This window comes from Triturus cristatus, chromosome 7 (assembly GCF_964204655.1).
Source record: "Triturus cristatus chromosome 7, aTriCri1.1, whole genome shotgun sequence".
In the NCBI taxonomy this organism is placed as follows: domain Eukaryota; kingdom Metazoa; phylum Chordata; class Amphibia; order Caudata; family Salamandridae; genus Triturus; species Triturus cristatus.
Window position 1 is genome coordinate 259395385 of NC_140590.1, and position 23200 is coordinate 259418584.

Below are 23200 nucleotides of genomic sequence, written 5' to 3' on the forward strand. Positions count from 1 at the left end.
GATAGTATTGTTGGAACCGCTCTGGTGTGAGGTATGCTCTGTGTAGGAAATTGAACTGAATGTTTTTAAATCTTGCATTTCGGGATATTTTCTTGGGGTACTCTAAGGTGCCTTCCCATTCCTTGTCATGAAGTTCCCTCTCTATTTCTGCTTCCCACATTTTCCGGAGCTGGGTAAGCAGCGTTACCATGAACTCACAGATGGCTTTGTATAGCCAGGTGGATAAGTGTCGTCCTGGGCCCATATTGAGAATTGTGTGGAGAACTGGGTATGTCGGTGGCTCCCAGTCCGATAGGTCCCACAGTTGTCAGCAGTCTGCAACTAACCTTCTATGTAGGAGAAATTTTCCTTGTGGTAGCCCGGTGTCCTCTGCCAAGCAGTCAAAATGTAAATAAATGAGCAATGTTAGCTATGTATGCTTTTTCAGATTGTGTACAGCATTATGGGAAAGTAAACAGAATCAAAGAAAGTTACACCTCGCTGGACACCTCCAGGTGTTTAGATTGCAAAAAAAGAAGAAAAGAAAAAGTTCTTAGAAGGGGCAATTTTACATTTTGTCTGATAAAGAAAACTCTGTTGCCCTGGCATGCTGAGACTACACCGCCTGTTAAATCTAGAAATGACCACCAAGCTGGCGGTCAATTAAAAAAGATTGACTACAGCCGCCATCAGGGCGAATTCTGTGAATGCCTTTAATGTTTGATGCAATACTCCATCAACATGATGGGGCTGCCCATCAATTTTGTTTTTCATTTTCAAAAACAAAATCCCAAAGCTGGATTTTCTAATTAAAGAAATAAAAATGCCTCTCTCGCTATGAGAGTTACCTCCCAAGGCAAGGGGGGCATTAGACATTTTTCACTGCCCCTTACCACCATGGTTTTCCAGGTGGTGACGGGCAGCGAAAACTAACCTGTATGTCTGCACAACTAAATTAGGTGGGCAGACATGGAGGCCGGCCGCAGGAAGGCACTTACTCAGTTGGGACATGGGAGAGGTGCAACCATGTCAGACAGAGAACAGTATTCCCCATGGTTACACCAATGCTCTGTCCGCATATATATCAGGTGGGCAGACTATTATCTTCACAGTAAAGATACTCTATCACCATTACGATGGAGTATCCTTACCACCATAGATATAAATCTGGTACTCATTTTTAAAAATTAATCCACCACTTACAATGGTTGGTTTTAGCACCAGAACTGTTAGCACAAATACTTATCAAAGTATCTGAATAGTGAAACCAAGACTACTGAAGATGAGGCATAAAGCCACGTCACAGCACCAACCACTTTATGGTCAATTCACAAGCCATTCATGCACCACACACAAGACTTTCATACCTCCAGCCACGCACCCAATCCAACAGATCAGTGCACTCACATCAACACACTGCCGCCATTCAAGGGCCCATCACATTCATACGCCACAGGACGGAATCCCCATTCAAGACAATCTATCAACCAGTCATCAATCAAATTGCATACAAACATACCTCTATAAATACATATGTCCAGACATGTTGACAGTCGGTGCATCCACAACCTTCACAAATTAATAAACAGTTTGAATACTTTTCACCACCTGTTAAGTAACCGCCTACATTCTAAACATTACTGAACGCTTGCCTAGTGAAACTTTACTAATGGCTCCTATGACAGCCACATGAGGCTTAGGAAGACATGTCTTACATGCATCGTTAGTGCACTCACCGTGGTAAAAGCGACGCCTTCCTGTTTATGGATGCACGTTGGGGGTATCCAAGAATGCATTCCAAGGGTGGCTTGTCAGCCACGCTAGAGCAGTCAGGGCTGATCCATGGATTAACCTAGTTGTAGAGCCAAGTCATTATCTTCGTGAGCAATGTTCTAATTTAGAGATGGCGCATTTGTGTAGAGGCTGGTCATTCCTCGCTTTCAATGCAAATTAGAAGTCACTTCTCCTTGTTTTGGTGCAGCGTATGCATTAAATCGGTACGAGTCCAGCTGAGCATATGTGTCTGGAAGGTTTCTGAAATCTGAGGCGGTATTGAGATATGCTGGACCTGTGCTGTGTAAGGCTTTGAATCTGTGTTTCAGGAGTTTGAAGACAGCTGTGAAAGGGAAGTCAGTGAAGCTGTTTGAAGTGCAGGGATGTTGAGAGGAGGTTACCTGCTGCGTTCAGTATGGTTTGGAGTCATCCAGTTGAGTGAGGGAGTAATTCAGTATAGGGGTGAGTGTTATGTTAGTAACACTTATATAGCTTTTAATTACCATTGGTCTCTAAGCCCTTGTCTAAGGGTTAGCCACCTAGCACCAGCTAATACTGACAAACTCTAAAATGTCCAAAGGCCTGTTCATACAAAAAAGGTTTTCAATCTCTTCCTAAATAGAAGGAGAGTGTTTTCACTTCGCAGACTTTCTGGGAGTCTGTCCCATAGCTGAGGTATCAGGGATGAGAAAGCCCGACCGCCCATAGTCGATTTGTTAAAACGTGGACAGGTCAGCAAAGTTGTCTCAGCGTCCTGGTACATATCGCCCTAGACTGACATTAATATAGACTAGTACTGTCTCATACAGGGTCTTATGTGTAATGCAGTGCAGCAACAATGGGTTTGAATCTGTAGGTGAAGATGAAGTGAGGGCATGTGTATCTGTACTTCCTTTAATCTCTGCCTTCTACCTATTAAATTTCCATGTGATAACACTCCTAGCCTAAGCTTTTCCTACCGGTTCAAATCTCTGTCCTTATCAAAGTCCTGACTTATCCTGTATATTCTCTAATTGAACCTAGACTAGCGTCTTCCCTCGCTAGCTACTTGAAGCTCAAAAAACTGTGTCTTTCATGCACCTGTAGCACACTCACTGTGCTAAATCCAACTCCTTCCAGTTTGTGGATGCAAGTTGGGGGTGTCCGAGAATGCCTCTGAGGCCTGCATGCCTCTAACTGGGGAGCAGATTTAAAAGCCCCTTGCACTGCCAGTACATCACTTTTTGTGACGCTCTGGCAGCGCATTTCTCTGCCCCATATTTACAAGGACAGGAAAAGCCACCCTGCGTGGCTTTTCCTGTCCTTGTAAATATGGCCCCTTTACACGCAGCACTTTGCGTGAAAGGGGCGTTCCATGGGTGTTGCTGTGGGTGTTCCCAAGCAACACCCATGGAACCAGACAAATTTCCAGATTTAAGAGGATTTGTAAACCTGGAAATGCGTCAGTATGCTAAGATGTATGATGATTGTTCTCACTTTTTTTCGGACTAAGGACAATATACATTTAATTATGTATCCAAATTAGTGTAGACGATACATTTCTCATGCAGAGAACAATTATATAAACACAACAGCATAAAACAAAACACTGGACAGGTCTCAAGGAGCGGGAGAGAGCACTCACTATGCTGCTTTCGCCACTCCGGTGGGGAATTTGTGACATCATGGGCGAGACAGGGGACGGGTGCTGATGTAGAAGCAATTTTGCTTCTCCTCTGCCCTTTAAAAAAATACATTAATTTCTCCGGTGCAAACAATGGAGGATGTTTTTCAGCCCTTCCCAGTGTTGGCCAGTGGCCGACAGACACACAGGGGAGAAAGTGCGGTTGTCGGACATTGGCCGACACCCGCACTAAATGGGTTAAGGAAGTAGACATTAAATATTATGACTAAAATTCATCAAGTATCAAGTAACTGGTCTATACTAGAGGACAAGAACATTTTTCTTTCACTGATTTTATTTCACCAGGTTTCCAGAGCTTTGATTTACCTTTTTCATGCTTATGCCATACTTTGTTATATTTCTTCCATGTTGTATTTGTCTTTGTTACTATTTTCTACCATGTGGTTCTTTCTTCCCATCTTCCCCTTTCTCCCAAAGGTACTGGAGCGCTTTACATGAGTGCCAGTTACATAAAACAAGATCACATTCATATTTTTTTTAGGCACAGGGAAATTAAGTGGTTTGCCCAGAATCACAGGATAATGCACTGGCGACATCCCTGCTTGTACAATAAAACATAACAAAGCAATTAGAATTCACATAGGCAAGACCCATGGCTCTGGGGCTAATGTTCTTTTTTTTTAATCCCTGCCTCCATTATTTACTATGGGATGGTGTTGCAGTACCAGTGGTTGGCCATGTGTGGTACTGGGCTTAATCCAGGTCCTAGCGAGAACACATTTACTACTGTTTTGGGTCTTTTTTGACAGTAGTACCTTTAGAAGTACAGTTTGTGAATAGGAATCGGCTTACTCTTTTTTAGTGGGCACATGTCACTCCCTAAACCACTTCTCTGCCCTCCCTGAACACCTCATTACTCCTCCATTAGCCCCTGCCATTTAGTATTAAGTGGCCCCAATTTTTCAGCCAATCCCTCAGTTCCTCCAACATTTACTACTAAATCATATATATGTGTACGCAGTAGAGGCACAGATTGACACACATCAAAAACAGGACAGTCGGACACATAGACATCTGTACGTAGGTTACTGAAAATCATTTTGCAGTACATGATTAGTACTACTAAACATACCACAAAATGTAGTTTGTGAATCAACCCCCTCAGAAAGCAATGGCTTTCTCTGCTACTGGAGCAAGTTCTCCTTTCCTAAAATTCGCAGTCTCTGACAGTGATGAAGTTGTCAGGAATTATATCATAAATTCCATGGATTCCACTCACATTACTTCCTACTCATGCACCACTTACAGCAGTGGACTTCAAACAAATGGTGAGTCAAAGAGAAATTGGAATGATCCAGTGGCTGTTACTCATCAAGTGCAAAACTAATTTGAATGGTGGTCACACGAAAACATAACAAAGGGCAGATATCTCATAGAGCCAACTTCCACTGTGACAATTGTCACAGCGGGAAGCAATGAGACACATCAAAATCCTAGAAATAAAGACTGGGGCTCATATTTATCAAGATTTTGCATCGCCCTTGCGCAAGGGGGTGCAAGGGCGATGCAAAACCTAAGTGAGATTTATCAAGCCATGCAAGGCCACCTTGCGTGGCGGTGCATGGCTTGATAAATCTAGAGTAATGCAAGGCAGTGCAGATCACTGCCTTGTGCTACTCTGCCCCAGGGAGGAGTGTGGGTGTTCACATGCATCCACCCATGGATTTTGCTGCATTCCCAGATTTACCATTACTGGTAGACCTGGGAATGCATTGTGCTCGTTTTCTTTCTTTCTATGTGTGCTTAAATTTGCCTCTCAGGATTGTTTTGTGCAGGAAGGTGTCCTGGTTGAAGTAGAGTTCACCTCATAAATAATGACTGGGATGAGAACATGGGAAGCAGAGATCATTTTCTTTTCACAGAAGACAGCATTCAAGTAATACTGGAATAGTATGTACATGTTGGAGTGCCCATACTACTGCACCTGCAGTCCTACGTAAAAGATGATAAAGTTTAACAGTCAAGTAGAGTAAAAGAACAAATTCTAGCTTTGCAACAAGAATTTCCAATTCTATTAAGGACACGGAGATGAGGACTATGCTTCTCTTTCTTTACTTTATAATTTTCAGCAGCTAATCAAATGCAAAAACTTTTGAAACACTATATTTCCCATGATCACCATAGTCACATGTCCCAACCATACAGCCCACAGCCCTATATAACCTTCATGCTGCTATACAGCTTCCTTTCTTTCAGTGCTTAAATTGTAAAATATTAAGTGCCAGGGCTCTGACCAGGAGGCCACTGCAGCTTGCACCACCCGTCGCCCTTGTCATCGCTGCCAAAACAATTACTAACCATCTCTCTTGCATGTAAATGCGACAGTTCAGCTTATTCCAGGTCCCCAAAGCTAAAGGAATGGCTGGGGAGGCGGGTATGAGCAATTTTAAGGTATATTGTATTCCTAAACAACAGTTGTTCTGCTCATCTCTAAATTAGATGAGCAGCGCCACCATGTGGTAGACTGTTCTATGTATGGTGCTGACTATTAGGTGCCGGTGCTGAGCACCAGAAACTAATGAAGTTCCGGTGCTGAGCACCGGAAAGCCCCGGCTCAAATTAAGCACTGCTTTCTTTGCCTCAATACCAACAAAACAGTTAAACAGTCTGAGACCCTCAAATGAAGGATCACCAACAGAACCAAAAACTGACTCATTGGGAGCCAGACTTGAATGTCTTGAGTCCAAGAAATCAGAAGTCCTCTGCTTGCTACAACGGGGAGATCATCCGACAAAGAACTTCGTCACCATAAAGAGCACTTCCAGAAAGACCGAACATCTATCCAGTATGAAACAACTGTCCTCATTCCCTAGGAAAAATATGAAACGAAAAAGCTGTAACACTGGCACATATATCAAAACATCATGAAATAATCAACATTATCAAAGAGGGAAAATTACATACATCATATAATCTATTCAAATATTTATATGAGCAAATGACTGGCTGGGATAATCCTCCCCTCTGTGTCCTTAATAGAATTGAAAATTCTTGTTACGACTTCTAGAAATGTTTATATTCTACGTCAGGACCGGAGGCTCCGATTAGGTTTGCCTAATGCTGAGCAACCACCACAAAAGCGACATCAACAACCGGCTTATAATAGAATGACTTAAACGTGGTTTCTGATGACCAATCTGCTACTCTTAAGATGTCAGCCAAGCATGAGCCTTAAGTGAATAATTTTGAAGCCACCGCCCCTCTAACGGAGTGAGTGTCAAAGAGAGGTATCAATGCCCGCTTCATACAACAGTCAAAAAATAGAGATCCTCTTTGGCAGGTTCAGTCACTTCACTCTCACACATATTTCAAAAACCAATATCACCAAAACATAAATGAGATTAAAATGAGTTTCACTAAACTCAGAAAGGGCCAAATTTATTTCGCAATATATTATGAATTCATTAAAAAACAGTACCAGTGATATCAAACTTTAAAACACTCTGTTGCATAAAATTAAAAAAGCATAAAAAACATTTCATAGAACAGTTCACACAGAGACACCCCCAACTCAGAAATAAATATTCATTAGACAGACACAGCGGGAGAACATATTAGACAATTTTCTCATGACATTAAACAGTCACCAGTCTGTAAGAGATCATTTGTTAAAAAAGTAAGAGTATCTACAATTACCAAATGTCCCAATGATCTTCGGTAAAAACAGTATTCTTTCTAAAGCATTGACGCATTTCGGTGGGTACTAGTATTTGACAGCCACCTTCTTCAGGAAACCAGAAATCTCCCAGCCACAATTTGTTTTCTTATTTTTCTACAAACGAACACTCCTGGTAGACCTCAAAGGAGTTGGCAAAATCCAAAAAGAAAGGTATCCATAGACCTCCCTATCGCCACTTCAAGGGGATCTCTCTCTTCTATACAGCCAACCCCTTACGTATAAACACACGGCAGATGGGTGAAGTACCTTCACAGAAATGACACAATGTCTTGTACTTAATGGTACCCCACCAAGAAAAGGTTACCAAAGGAGACTGCTCTTGTTGCCAGTCATTCAACTGTTTCAGTTGATCACTCCTCTTTCTCCTTTTAACCTCTCTTGCAGTTACAGTGGTACAACGGGGTGTCAGCCTCCATGTAGACGCTTCATACAACAACCCATGCATCCATCTAGCTAATGTTGCAGCTGCCACAAGTCTGAAAGGAAATCAACAATTGACCCCTCATATCAGTATGAAACTCAGCAGGATGCAACAGGTAACAGAATTGAGATATGCAAGTACATACTTTTGTGCGTGCACCAGACATCCTTGCTCTCAATGCAATACCTTAATGGACCAATAGAGCAACAAGTATCCTTCAACCACATATCTTAAGAAGTGGCAAGGAACATAGCCATCTATTACCATTCTTATTGTAACACTATGCTGAACAATCCTCTAATCCAGTGTTCTTAACCTGTGGTCCAAGGACCCCTGAGGTCTCAAAAGCCTATTTTAGGGAGCCTGCAACTTCTTAGAAAAATAATTAATATTTACAGATTAGAAAAGAGAATATAAATAAAGAAGCCAAATGTAAGATTTACATTTTTTTAATGTTCTGTAAATGTGAAGGAATTTTAAATTGGAGGATAAAAATTAAGTTGGTATCCTCATATTCATTCATGGGAGCAGTCCATAATAGTACATCAAACGGCATATATAAAATGAATGAAGGTGGCTTCAATTGAATTTAGAAAGTATCAACATTCCCATTACAATTTAAATTATTTTTTATATATTTGTGAATTAATAAAATATTGAATCTTGTGTACTTGTTTGACGAAGGTTTGTGTCTGTATTTTTGTGTATTGTTTTGCAAGTCATCATCAAAATTGCTTACAACGGGGTCCCCAGTTGCCAGTAATGACTTATTGGGGTGCCCGTATTTAAATTATGATCCAGTGGCAGTCCTCAGACTCTGATTAAGTAGGAGTCCATAAAGGTGAAAAGGTTAAGAAACACTGCTCAAGTTTCTGAGCAATATACAAGCAAATTGCAGAGTGTGAGAAAACCAGGGACAAGTAACACGACTTCCAGTTCATTTATTTCTGTACTAATAAATGAAAACTGTTGTACTCTTTCGTCCGTTTGGGTTTCTTTTAGTACATGTGCCTGAGCTGCTTTCTTCCCAACCGTAAGATGGCACCCTTGAGCAATTGGTTCAAATTGGCTAAATTACACAATTGGAGACTGCAAACCATAGCAGCTCGGATTTCATTCACTTCCATTTCATTCAGTGTGGTATGTGTTTACTCTCTAGACTAATAAGTTTAAAAACTTGGCTTGAACATTATACTTCACACATTTGCAATAGGTGAATGTATGACAGTGACCTTGTTGAGACAGTTGCAGCAAATTGATTGGTTTATCTCACTGGGCAATGGCTCCTGGTGTATCCAAAATACAGCTCTTTAAATTGAAAAAGAAAAAGAGGCCATCAAAGGCCTGTCATCAACAATATGTTACAATTCAGAAATCGTATGAAGAACCATTTTTGATCAAAACAAATTAGAACACACTGAAACCCAATTTCCAAAAATTATTAAAACTACATGTTATTAGGAAAGTTTTGTGGCGGCCATTTCAATAGAAAACATGCTATCTGTAAATAAAGGCACTACCTCATCATGCTTTGGTAATATATATGTATTAAAGGTGAGATTTTCAACATGAATTGGGAATTATTACTGCTCTTGCCCAGATGACAATGCTATCAGTGAACTAAAAGGTAAACCAGGATTCGTGTACCAGGAATCATGTGTAACCTTGTAATGGTGTGGCCGCCCCGGACGCCCCCAGACCCCACCCTTCTTCAGTGACACAGGACTCTGGAGTTAGAGAAGGGCTGTTTATTGAAGTCGGTCCCTTGTCCTTTTGGTTTGTGGTCCCTATACTTCTTGGGAGTTCTTGTAACGGGGAGGGGGAAAAGAGATGGCCTTTAACTATAGTCTCGATACACAGTGGCAGAACGTCAAACCATTTACAAAGGTGAACTGGTCAACCTTTCAGTTGCCAACCATTATCCATGTATTAAGCTGTTACTAAAGAGGTGAATCATTTTCCGAGATAATATTTATGTGCTATTCTGTCAAAATAGCAAAGTAATAGTACTGCAGAATGTGCCTTGTTATTTGCTCTTTCTTATTGCATAATTTAACTTCTGCCCCATCATTCGGGGCTCCGTTGTTGCATATCTAGTGGCCCCTAGAGATTACTTCACTAGGAAAGGGTTTTGATATTGGCGACTGTTACGGCCGCGAACCACGGAGGTGGAACCCAGAACGTGGCGAGCGTCAGGCGTCGGCACTGACGAGCGTTGACGAGCCTCGTGGGTGGAGCGGAGCTGAGCAGTGTGAGCGGTTGTGAACAATTGTGGCTGTCTGCGTGAGACCATGAGTGATCGCTAGTAGTGACCGCAGAGACCTTGTAGATCTTGTGGGCGAGACCGGCAGCGGGCGGAGAGGCAGTGACAGGCAGTGTCTGCTGTGACTGCCGTGAACAATGCAAAAATAACAATTGATGGACAGAATGTAGAACAATGTCATACATTCACCCCAGTACAGAGATCTGGGCCTAAATCCATCGTTTTTTTGCTCACCATGCCGTTCCAGTTTGAACCCAGCCATATGCAAATCAGTCTTGACCCTGTGCCTCATGGGAACAGTCCAGACCGAACTGCCAAGCCAGGTCCTCCCTGGACTGGAAACAAGCATCCTAGGACCGGTTTCTGGCATTTCAGCCGTCTTCAGCCAGGCTTGCTTGATTTTCAGTGGCATGGAGAGCAAGGGACCCACATCTGGACATACCCTTTCCACTCGGGGTGACAAATGCAAAAATAACAATTGATGGACAGAATGTAGAACAATGTCATACATTCACCCCAGTACTGGGGTGGTGTAGTGGGCAAAAGAACGATGGATTTAACCCAGATCTCTTGACTGGGGGAGAATGTCTGCATTGTCAGCATTCCGTCCATCATTTGTTTGTTGTAACGCTTTTTGCCCTAAGTGGGATGGGTATTCCCAGACGTGGGACCCATGCTCACTACGCCACTGGAGTCAAGCTATCCTGGCTGATAACGGCTGATAGCCAGAAACCGGTCCTAGGATGCTTGATTCCGGTCCAGTGAAGACATTGCTTGGCAGTTCGGGCTGGACTGTTCCCATGAGGCACAGGGTCAAGACTGATTTGCATATGGCCATGTCTAAACTGGGGTGGTGTAGTGGGCAAAAGAACGATGGATTTAACCCAGATCTCTTGACTGGGGGAGAATGTCTGCATTGTCAGCATTCCGTCCATCAATTGTTTGTTGTGACTGCCGTGAAGGCAGGTGTTCTCGGCGGAGCAAATAATCAAGTGGGGAGTGTTGGCCTTAACTGCCCTAAGCCAACAAGAGCATTGAGGCCCAAGGTAATTGGGACTGCGGTCCCCTGGCATTGATCCCTGGCTTGGGCTAGTGGCAAAAGGCACAGATCTGGCATAGATCTGGTACCGCAATTGCGTAATAGCTACGTAAAAGCTCACTCACCCACTCGTCGCATTGTGCTCCCGGCCATCTACGCCCCTTTGCCCCGGCCCCCGCGCTCGGTCTATTCCCGCTCTTGGTCCACTCCTGCTGGTTGCCGCTGGCTCTGGTCTCTCATCTTGCCTTCACCCCGGTCGGCCTCGGCCTTTTAGATTTCACTTTCGCCGCTCCAGGTCCCTGCTCAGCTCCCCTCTCCTCTTCGCCAGTCAGCCGCCCAGGTCGCCTAGTTGCTCGCCAGTCAGTTAGCTCTGCCAGCCCTGGTTCCGCTCCCCCGCACCCTCCAACCCCCCCAGCCCGTCGCCACCATCGCTGGCCCTACTGCCCAGAATGAATCTGGCCCGTTTCTGCTGGCCCAGTCCCCTTCCCCACGCCGCAGTGCTGCGACTCTACCGGCAATTCTAACTGGTTTCTGCCTGCCGGACAGTTGTGGACGCGGCGTCTTGGGGGGGTGGGGAACTGAGAGTCTAGCAGGGGTCTTAGGTTTCAGGGTTTTTCCCTTGGTGCAGTTTAGGATCAGCTGATGGGAGGCCGCGGGTAGGAAACAGCAAGGGGTTGTGTAGGGACTAAGAAAGCGGGGGGGTGCCCTTGCATATGCCTTTGCATACTGCTACAGTCAGCTGAGTCTGTTCCTTTCGTCTAGGACAAGGTCGGACAAGCCCAGCAAGCCTGACCTGGAGGCAACTTGGTCTTTTACGCCTCCTCTTGTTCCTGCAAACACATCCTAGCTTGGTTGGCACAGCTGGCAATTAAGGGTGTGTCTGACAGAGGGCTCAAGCGAGCCAGTCTATTAATTTACAGATTTTAATAGTCTCGCACAACAACAGAAGCGATGAGATCCGGGAACATGAGAAAAGCACCTCCCGCTTTAAAACGAAAGAAATCAAAACGGTTGGCTGCAGTCGCGGAGTCTGCTCTAGCCAACCCGGCGAACCCATTGGATCCCTTGGTTTCACCGAAGGCCCCCAACCTGCCACCAAAGGGACGGCAACATATTAACAACAGCAACATGCTACCTTCTTATATATCTTCTGTGAGCACCTCAAAATCCTTTTCGCTTCTGGACTATTTTAAAAAAGCCCCAGAGGCAATTAAGCCTTGCGATCCTAATCAAGTCACTGAGCCAAATACGCAATTGCCTCATTTGTTTCCAAAACCATCTAACACCCCGGTTCATACTCCGGACGTTTTCATTTTTGGATCAGTACCCGACGTTCGGAAAACTGTTTCAGAATGCTCAGTGATTGCAACTCAAACACCGGTTCTAAGCCACCACCAACCCTCACCAAGTCAGTCTTCTCCTCTTCAGGACACCGTCAATCAAGAGTTCTGTCCTAATCAGCAACCTTTCGTGAGTTCGACTTATAACTTAAGTCTCCAAGCCCGCATGCATCTCAATCAGAGAATCTTTTGGTTATGTCATTACATAACCCCCAGGAGTTTGAGGTGGCCCCCATTGCGCCTCACTCTCATTTAACTTTTCCACAAATTCATGGTCAAAAAGACTTGGTCTCTATCTTTGATATACTCAGTCCTTGTCCACCACAGGTCTCAAGTTTCCTGGAGGGGAGCCCAGAGCTAATCAAGCCTCAACAGTGCCCATTCCCATCCCCAGCAGCAATAACAGCTTTTCCAAAGGTTTTACAAAAAACAGAATCAAAAGACCAACGGCTAGCGGATCTGTCTCTTTCCTTTATGAACTCTCACAATTCACTCAAAAACACACCTAATTCTAGATCTAAAACGGAGCTACACCATGACGCCTCTACAATCACGAGCATCTGTCCTCAATTACTTCAGACTTTTCAATCTACAGTCACGGCCCTAAACTATCACTCCGACAAATTAAACATCCAGGTGGATTTATTGAACACTTTAGCATTGTTTACAGCAGGGATTGATAGTAAGCTGGATAAATTGAACAATCTAATAACGAGTGCGCAAGCATCTTCAAAACTAGTTCAGTCAGTCTGGTGCTGCTCGCCTATTATCGATTCCCTTTCCTCGCTCCCAGATTTTCTAACTAGCGTCCTAAATGAAGTAAAGTTGCTGAAGGGTGGTGGCGTACCGTCACGTCCTGATCAACTCTCTCGAACGTTCCCAATTCACAAATCAGAATTGGTGAATATCCCGTTACCAACGACCACTGGGTTACAGACGAGAGGGGAACGAAAACCTTCTATGACAGACCGACCACCAAGATGACTCTCATCAAGTCCAAGGTACTTTATGTCTGGCGGCACCATTTGTACAAGCGGTTACAAGCCCTCAGACAGCAAACGGCTTCCCAATTTCATCGATAACAATGTGGCAGGGACAAGTGTCAATCCAGCTGCCGTTGCCCCAACCATCTCTGAAACACACCATCCTCCCTCGCTACCTTGCAGTAAGAGAGCGCAAACGTCAGCGAAAACAAAGGAATAAATTAAGACTTAATACAAAAGTCGACCTTCCTAAATTATTCCCGTTGTTTTCAATTGCCACCAACAAAAATACCCTAAGCGCTCTACAATCTCCAGCAACGCCAATAAGCCCCCACATGGCAGACATAGCCACAACTGCCAATCAACAGATCCTTGCGAGCAGTCTTGAGCGAAGCACCTTACCAGCGGAAAACGGGGTATTAGAGTCTCAGCCGGACATAAATAAAGCAAGAGGCAAATCCAATGAGTTAACTACAATGAGGACATCAGTCACAACACTCCAACCCCAATCAGTAGTGCCACTAAGTCCATCTCGGCATAGATCCAATGTTCATAATACAATCTTCAACAATACATCAATTTTATTGAAAGATTCTCGGGTACCCAGGCAAGGCACACGGGACCTTCCTCAACCCCAACAGAGAGCACACTTAGACTCCCTAATTGCCAAAACCACACAGCCCAATTTAAGCCGGAACACCGATATCGCTAATAGCGACCCACAGCATTCAAAAATTCTTCTTGCCCCCGAATATAAATCAAAAGGTCGGCAGGACATACTCAATAGATCAAATATAATTAAATTAGTAAATGGTGTTCCGGGTTTTGAGGCTTTAACTTCGGACGATATCGAGTCTATTGAATTTCTCCCTCTAAGGGGCACCCAACCCTCAGAGGTAACCCTAGTGTCTTTTAAGTCCACCACTTGGGTACGAGAATTCTTAGATCAAAAGGACACATTTCGGAAATGGGGCATCAAAATCTATCCCCACTCCATTCCAGGCTACCCTACAGTGCTATCACAACAGTCCCCCACCTCGCTAAGATCTGATAGCTTTAGGTCTGGAGGGAAAAATAGGCCATACTCAATCCTAAAAAACGCCTTAGGATCAATACAATCGACTGAAGATGGACAGACTAATCTCCTGAATTCCGCTAAAAATCCTGACTGGGGTTGGCTACCAGCCGCCCTGTCTCGTAATACATCAGATTGACCATGTGACGAACACCGTGCAGCTCAAATCCGTAAGGCCCAGGTCCAATCAAGATGCCACCTATCTCCTCTCATAACTACCCCGACCCCTCAGTCACAGTCTTTGCTCACCCTATGTTCATGGAATATTAGTGGTCTCTCTCAGAAAATCACCAACTTGGAGATGCATTCCTTTATTTTTGGTCATGTTTTAATAGCCCTTCAGGAAACCTGGGCCTCCCAAATCAGTCCAGTCATTGGTTTCATCGAAATCTGGAAACCGGCAATCAGAACCTGTCTCTACGGCCACCCCAAAGGTGGTCTGTCGATCTATGTTTCAAATAATTTAAAAGGCCCGATTGAGTTACTGAACTTTGACGAAGACTGGTTACTCGGAGTCAAAATTAGCGCATGGAACAAACAGCGATCTCTTTTACTCCTGAATGTGTACATTAATCCGAGCACTCGCTCAAAAAAGGCCCATCTAACACGTTTAATGAAAATCGTGTGTGACCTGGCGGTGGATTATCCCCATTCAGATTACATTATTACCGGAGACTTTAATACTAACCTCTTCCAGGGTAATCCTATTGATTATGAAGGGCTTTTTGCATTCACAAGCACGGAAGTCAAGGCACAGTCCAAACCCCCAAACCAAGTGTAATGTGGCCTTGGCGAGCTTTGTGTGCTGCAATTTTACAGCATAGGTTTTCTGGTAATGAACGGCAGATCTATGAATGATACTCCTCCTAACTGGTCCTGGACAAATGGCCGTAAATGCTCCTACTTAGACTATACCATCTGTAATTCAGCGCTGTTCCACCACTTGGGTAACTATGGCATTCTTCCTCGATCAGAAAGTGATCATCGTCCACAAGTGATTACCCTCAATATACAGCCAGAGTACCATAAACTTGCTTCAACAACATGCCCAGGAATCTACACAGAAAACCTAAAACGGTTAAGATGGAATGACGACATCAGCTCAAACATCATGAAAGCATGCTTGGTATTTATTACAGAAAGCACTGATGCAGTGGTTTTCTCCACTGGCGCGTGGTCGTCCTTCTGCTCCCAATTGATAAGCCGTTTTCCATCTAAACAACATGTACACAAGGCTCATTTTAGCCGCCAGTTCTCAATCTCCAGTCAAACAAGGGTATTGAAGAAATCTAGAGACAAAGGTCTGCGGATTCTCAAGTCATCCCCAGGAAACAACGAGTTCTTGAATGGGTATAAAACCAACCAAAAATTACTCAAGGAGGCAATACAAATTGACAAACGGCGCCATCTAGGCCAATTTTGGTGTAAACTTTTATGAGAGAGCGAAAACTGCAACTCTAGAAGATTCTGGGCCTTAATCAATCGCCAAAACTCCAGTTCATCTAGATTTGGGACAGCAAACATTGCAGAAGCCGACTGGTCTGCCTATTTGACAGACCATTTTAGGGCCTCAGAGGTCTCAGCGTCTATAGTTTCATGTGCTTCTAACCCATTGACAACAAATTCATATTTGAACTGGAGCAGATACATGGATTGTTTAGACCCACGAAGTGAAGACCTACAGGTCACCCAAGAAATGGTCACTAAAGTATTATTAAAAGTAAGACCAGATGGCGCTCCGGGTCCAAATGGCCTACCACAGACCTTGTTTAAAACAAATATTGACCTACGGTCAAGATACCTAACCAATCTCTTTAACTTCGCATTGACAAGCTCAACTATACCGGATTCATGGCGAGGGGCAATAATCCACCCGATCTACAAGTCAGGCTCTCAGGCCTCGCCAAACAACTATAGATTAATTGCCCTATTATACATTGAGGCCAAGTTTTACGTAGGAACCCTACTGGAGGAGCTGAAATCCTGGGCCGAGCAGAACAACTTGATTCCAATGAATCAAACTGGCTTCGCCGCTAATTCCGGCACTGTGACCAACTTACTGACATTGTCTATAATTGTCGATAAAGCATTAGTTACATCCAGGGTGGTTTTTTGCTGTTTTGTAGATTTTAAAGCCGCATTCGATCAGGTACCAAGGGCTGCTCTATGGAAGAAGTTAAAAATATGGGGGATCCCAGCCAAACTCCTGGATGCGATCATCCAACTGCACTCGGGCACATGGGTACAAGTGAAGTTGGGGACTGGCACACATCTCTCTCGGAAAATCATGACAACCAGAGGGGTCAAACAGGGATGTGTGCTGGCCCCCCTCCTTTTTAATTTGTTCATAGCGGACCTGCCATCCTCCCTTGAAGAAATAAATAGCCACCCGCCCAAGATGGCAGGTGTATCAATAAGTAATCTTTTATATGCCGATGACCTGGTCCTTTTTAGTCTGACACGGGTAGGACTGCAAAGGCTACTAAATAAACTAGAAATTTACACCACCATGAATAGATTAGAGAGGTTAATTTAAAGAAAACCCAAGTGGTTATTTTCGGTAGAAAACGTTACCGTGGTGGAGGATGGCTGTATAACAACATGAGTCTCACAATAGGAAATGCATATAAATATCTAGGGGTCAATTTTGACTCCAGGGGCAACTTCAATAAACAGCGTAAGGACATTTCAGTAAAAGCTATGAATCTCCAGATGAACCTCTGCAAGCTTTCAAGAAATCTGTCTGGCCCAAGTCTATCCCCATTATTGGAAGTTATGAGAGCAAAAATTGGGCCGACATGGACATACGGCGCTGAGATTTTTAGGGGGAAACTAAACTCCATCTTTAACCAACATGTGACCAAACTCTACAAAAAAATTCTCCATTTGCCCAAAACTGCCTCTGCTGCTCAGATTAGACTTGAATTGGGCTTATTAAATTATGAGATTTCTGGCACTGGAATGTATTTAAATCTGTGCCATAAACTAAGACGAGGCAAACACAGGCTCATTGGAGTCTTTAATTTGGCTGGATATCTCCCAGAAAAACCCATGCGGCTCTTATAGTCGTTTTTTTAAGGATTCGATCCAAGAAATGTCTGCGGGTGCATTATGGGACCTCAACCCTAGTAAGTCAGTATTTAAAACTAGCATTAAGAAATGCATTCGAATGAAGTCCCTGATTATTGATAAAGCTCATTTTGCCAAACGCAGACATGCATGGGCAACAATGATCTCGTATGGTTGGTTATCCCCTGCATCCTACCTATCCTGTACTTACTCCTTGCACCTAAAACTCAGTTTTATGGCTGTCAGACTGGGCGATTGGCAATTCCTAAAAGAACTGCCCGTCTGGCGCCGTCTGTCAGAGGATGTAACGTGCAGAGGGTGCGGCATGACTCCTGAAACCCTGGAGCACATAGTATGCCTTTGTCCCTCTTTTATGTCACAACGTAGACGTAAACTGAAAATTGAGTGGAATAGGCTGGGAATCCGGACGTGTAGACAAGCAATTATTGCAGCTTTAATGCCAGAAAACATAGCTCTAAATATTGCTTTTACAACCTTTATACGACATGCATACCGCACTTTTAGGCAGTAACGGGAATGGTATGTCATCGTGCCCTTTTTTAAGAGCTATTCCATTCCATTCTGCAATCTATTTAATGCTGCTAAAATTGCTCTTACTTGACTGCAGCTTTGTACAATCTGCTGTTATTTTACGAAATATTGGATTGCATTTATGGCTGACTGTTAAACACCTGAAATCGAATGCATTTTAAACGTCATGTTGTCATTGCCATTTTGCATACTAAGTTCCTTTACCATTTACACACCAGTGAAGCTTTTAATGCAATTTGAAGTTTTTAACAACCACTGCTCTTATGCTATGTTTTTTTTTTTTTTTTTTAATAATGTGTATTGCTGTTGTAACTTTGAGGTGTTCATTTAAGGATATTTTTATATCCAAATAAAGTATATATATATATATATATATATATATATATATATATATATATATATATATATATATTCACTGACAAAACCATAGGTTTCACACATGTTATAGTTAGCTGGACATTTTACTGATAAAAAACCAATGAAATTCCCCCGTTATAGTTACTGTAGGCAACTATAACTCACGCGACCGTAATCCTCTGCTGATGCTAATACTGTATTTAGACACTTATTTGCCCATGTCTTCTTCCATTAAATTTTAGCTATACATATATTACAAATATTTTTTTTTCATAAAGACACATATGTCATCAGCAGAGGATTACGGTCGCGTGAGTTATAGTTGCCTACAGTAACTATAACGGGGGAATTTCATTGGTTTTTTATCAGTAAAATGTCCAGCTAACTATAACATGTGTGAAACCTATGGTTTTGTCAGTGAATTTGCAAGGTTTTTTAAATGCTAATTCCTAACTATAACGTGTGTGAAACCTATGGTTTTTTCAGTGAATTTGTACGGTTTTTTAAATGCTAAGTTACTTTACGCCATTTGTGGCGTGCGCGCCCACTTAACGCAGTTCGTTCCGTGCCCACGTTACGCTACATGGGCCATGAACGCACGATGCGCTTCGCGCACCGTCCGCACATGGTGGAAATATGATGAGCATCGCTGTGATATTTAAAATATGTGTTACTTTTATCTCTAAGAAGCCATGCACAAAAGGTGCCCTTCGGGCACCTTTTGCACACGGGGTGGGGAGAGTGTGGATATTTTTTTTTTTTTTTTAATTTTTTACCGTACGCGTACGGTAAGCGTAATCGGCGAAATTTACGAAAAAAATTAAAATTGCCTTTTTTCCCTTGGGGGGTCGTTGGGGACTCCATGGACATGGCTAGGTTCTTGGGAGCTGTCTAAACAGCCCCTTTACATATTTTGGGGCTTTGTTTTTCCACCCCCTGTCAGAGTGCGAGAGAGAAAATGGCGGCCGCCGCTTCCTGGTTTCGACCGATTCGAATGTTTACTAAGATCTAAGGGCCAATCAGAATCGCGCTCGCGCACGTCACCGTACGCGTACGGTAAGCGCACCGTATGCGCACCGTAAGCTGGCTCAGATATATATATTGATTTAAAGGCTATTTTCTCAGAATCTACTGAACAGATTTACACCAAACCTACAAAAGGCACTTCCTTGACTTGAGGACTACCTCTCTGCCAAATTTCAAGTAATTCTGTTCAGCTGTTCGGGCTGTAGCTGTGTCTAAAGGTCCTATGGAAAAATGCATGGGAAAAACGCGTTTTGGGACCCCCCTTTTATCTCAGCCACCGCTTGACGAATCCCCCCGAGACTTTCAGGGTAGGAGCGGAGCGTAGCGCCCCACCTATTTTGAAAAATTCGCGAGGATTCGTTAACCGGCGCCAAAGTTATTCAAAATAGAATGTTGCGGATTTCCTATGGAAACGTGGTCCTAACTATAACTACCTACTGGCGACCGCCAGTAGGTAATATATATATATATATATATATATATATATATATATATAGGCCCCGCGTTTAGGCCACTGCCATCAATTTACTAGGTCATCGAGCGAATTAGTTTTATTACATCTTCGTAATCTGTCTGGCAGAGCAAGCAAAAACTGCAGTTATATAGAAAATAAAACCTTTTAATCTCCCACTTCACTGTCCAAACAATCTTTTGAAGCTCAAAGTGGAAAATCTAGTAGTCGGTAAATGCCTCCTTGAACAATTACATTTTAAACTAATTGGTTAGTTGTAATTATAAAATAATGACAATGTGAAGAACTTTAGTATAAAGAGTAGAAAGATTTGTGCAGAAAGTAAAATACTTTATTTCCGTTAGGTGTCTATGGCACCAGCCTGCCTACAGCATCCAGTGCACTTTCAATGCTGCTCACACTCTGGTACTCACCAACCTGCGAATGGACACTTCTTCCCATGAACAGCAACGAGTGCTAGGAGGGATGGTCAACAATAAACAGAGCTAGGGAGGGGCGTGGCCAACTGGCGAACATGGCGGACGCCAGTGCTTAAAGCTCCGACCGCTACTCCCGCTTAATCCTGTCAGTTCTCCTGTGAAGTGGACAGCTCTGGCCTGTAAAGCGCTGGTCGGGCGCGGGACGACGGCGGGGACGATCCCTGAGGCCCGGGAGCCATGAGGTGGCCGCTTCCGGACGGGACCAGCGAGACAAGGACGCATGAGGCTGCCCGCGTGGCGGAGCTGATCGCTAGCGGCGGCCGCCGGCTTGCAGACGAGTCGGGCGAGCATCGGACAGGGAGCGGAGAGACCCACGAGGCCCCGTGAGCTCGCGGTGGGGGCTGCCGGGGGGCCCCCGGCTGGAGGCTGCGGTGCGGCGAAGGGCCTGCTGTGGTGGAACGTAGAGGAGAGGCGGCGGCGGCCTGGGCCGCGCTGTGGTGGCCTGTCGCGGCCCGTGAGGACGCTGGTGGCGGCGGTGGGCGGAGCTGAGCCCTGGGAGAGCAACGCGGCTGGCCTGAGCAGCCCGCATGCAGTGAGGCCTGCAGCCCGGACACGGCGGACGGAGCGCTGGGGGCCTTGGGACGCCGTGGGCCCTGCGGAGGTGACGAGTACAGAGGCGCCACGACGAACAGTGAGTTGCTGGGGACTGTGGAGCCTGCGGAGCGGCCTGCGCTACCGTTGCGGGGAGAGCGGTGACCTGTGATCGCGCCTGGGCAGGTGCGCTTCAGGAGCGGAGGAGCGGAGCGGCCGCCTCAGGGACACAGAGGCAGTGTGGTGGAGTGACTTGGCAGCCTGAAGGGCCTGGAGGCTGGGGGACGCTCGCCGCCGGGAGCCTGTGGACTGGTGCGGGCGGTGGCGGGAGCCATTTTGCGAGGGACGCCATTTTGAGAGAACCGGCGGCGGCCCTCTGGGAGAGGGTGCCCACCGTTGGGAACGATAGTGCAGTCCAGGCGCCCGGGCAGTAGGAGAACCTCTTGGTGGCTGAGTGAGGCGCGCTGGGCGTGGGGGGACCCCCGGACGTCCCCGGTAGCGGGAGTACTGGATCAGCGACACTCCATGTGCCCGGGGGCCCAGCAGACAGCCGGCGGGCACCGGTCGGGTGTACCCGGCGACACTGGGGTGGCGCCAGCCTCAACACAGTAAACGCCGCTGAAGGGAGCCCCGGGAGTCTCCGGCGGGCGCCGGTCGGGCGTACCCAGTGGGGCTGGAGGGTGACAGGCGAGAGTCTGGCTGGTCGTGGCCGGCGCTGGTGAGGGGAGCTGCGGGAGACCCCACTGACTAGCACATTTCGGAAAAGAGGGCAGTGGCGAGCTGACCTGGGGAGAGGCACCCGACACTGGTCCAGGAGCCCTGCGGACCTTGGGGCCCGCTGCTTGCCCGCACTGGTGGCCGCGCAGAGGGGCGCAACGTATAGGAGCAGAGGGGCAGCCATCGGGCTGCGCCCGCGACACCAGGAGACGGCCTGCGGATGCCGACGGCCCAACAATACGTGATGGGACGGCTCCGTGACAAAACGCAGCAGGGACAGTCACGCACAGGGAGCTTGGACACCACACAGGCCCGCCCAGGGGGGGGACGCGGAGCCACAATCAGCGGCCCTGTCGGCCAAGATGGACATCATGCTTGCGGCGGTGGAGAAACTCAGCGCTAGCCTGGAGCAGACGAGAGAGTCCTTAGAAGTCCGGATTGATAAGGTCACCTCCGACTTCACGCTCCTCCATGCGGACCACCGCAAGCTGGCTGAGAGGGTCGCGGTCCAGGGCCAGACGCTTCGGGAGCTTCAGCCAGTTGCCCAGAGCCATGGTGCTGCGTTGCAGGATGTGTTGGACAGGGTTAATGCGCTGGAAGACCGGGTCGATGAAGCAGAAGGGCGCTCCCGTCGCAATAATGTACGCGTCGTGGGACTTCCAGAGGGAGTGGAAGGAAGGAACCCGGAGCAGTATATAGAGCGCTGGCTGAAGGACCTCTTGCCGCACGGGGCCCTATCCCAACACTTTGTGGTGGAAAGAGCGCACAGGGTGCCGGCGCAGCAACCCAAACCAGGGGCCCGGCCCCGCCCGTTCCTCTTTAGGCTCCTGAACTATCGCGATCGGGACGCGGTCCTGAGTGAAACACGCAAATCCGGAGACCCGACGGTTGGCAGTAGTCGCGTCATGTTCTTCCCCGACTACACCGCGGCTGTGCAACGACGCAGGAGCAACTACTTGGCGGCGAAGAGGCAACTTCGGGAACTGGAGCTGCCCTACTCCTTGCTGTTCCCGGCCCGTCTGCGAGTGGTGGCAAAGGAGGGGACCCGCTTTTTCGACTCCCCGGCGGATGCCTGGGACTGGCTGGAGGAGACGGGGGAGAGACCCGCGGGCACGGAGCATGACGGCCGCCCGGAGAGAGGACCCAGGAGGCGGGGAGCCCGACAGCAGATGCGGACGGGGCTGGTGGCGCCTAGCCCTGAGCGGATCAGAGTGGAGCGACAGGAGGTCCTTGATGCGGTGGCGACCCTGGGGACGCCACACAGTGGAGACTGCACGGAGACTGGAGCGTGCAGCGCCCTGGGGACCAGCGGTGCCTCGTCCCCGTCCACGGTGATTTCGGAGGAACTGGCTCTACCGGTGGTGACCCCACAGACTGCTGACCTGATTGTGTGATGGGACACTGCTGCACCGCACTGGGGTGGGAGCCATGCGGGGTAGGTATGCCCATGCGCCTGTCCTGCGGATGCGCGCCTGGGGGAGGGGCGGGGACCCGAGAGAGAGAGGGTGTTCTTTCATGAAGGGCATGGCCTTAGTGCGGGGGGCACCCGGCAGTGCAGGGCGGCTTGCTCGTGGCGCGTGCCGCTGGACGTTACAGCGGGGGGTCCCTGCTGCCGCGCCCTCGAGCTCGGACAGCGCGACAGTATCATGCTAGATAAGCTGCTGCTTTCCCTTCACCTAGAGGAGACTGGGAAGGGGGGAAATTGTGACAACTGGCCGGCACTCCCGCGTGTACCCCATTAGACACTGTACTGACACACTG

At 46.4% G+C, this 23200-nt stretch overlaps 1 long non-coding RNA gene across 1 annotated transcript in view; it reads right to left on the bottom strand.

The window, feature by feature from the left end:
* Positions 1-5502: 5502 nt before the first annotated feature.
* Positions 5503-23200, bottom strand: part of LOC146809347 (uncharacterized) — an 81265-nt gene continuing 63567 nt past the window's right edge. Inside the window, exon 3 of the long non-coding RNA XR_014965543.1 lies at positions 5503-6245. This is a non-coding gene — a long non-coding RNA (uncharacterized LOC146809347). The remainder of the gene's footprint in view (positions 6246-23200) is intronic.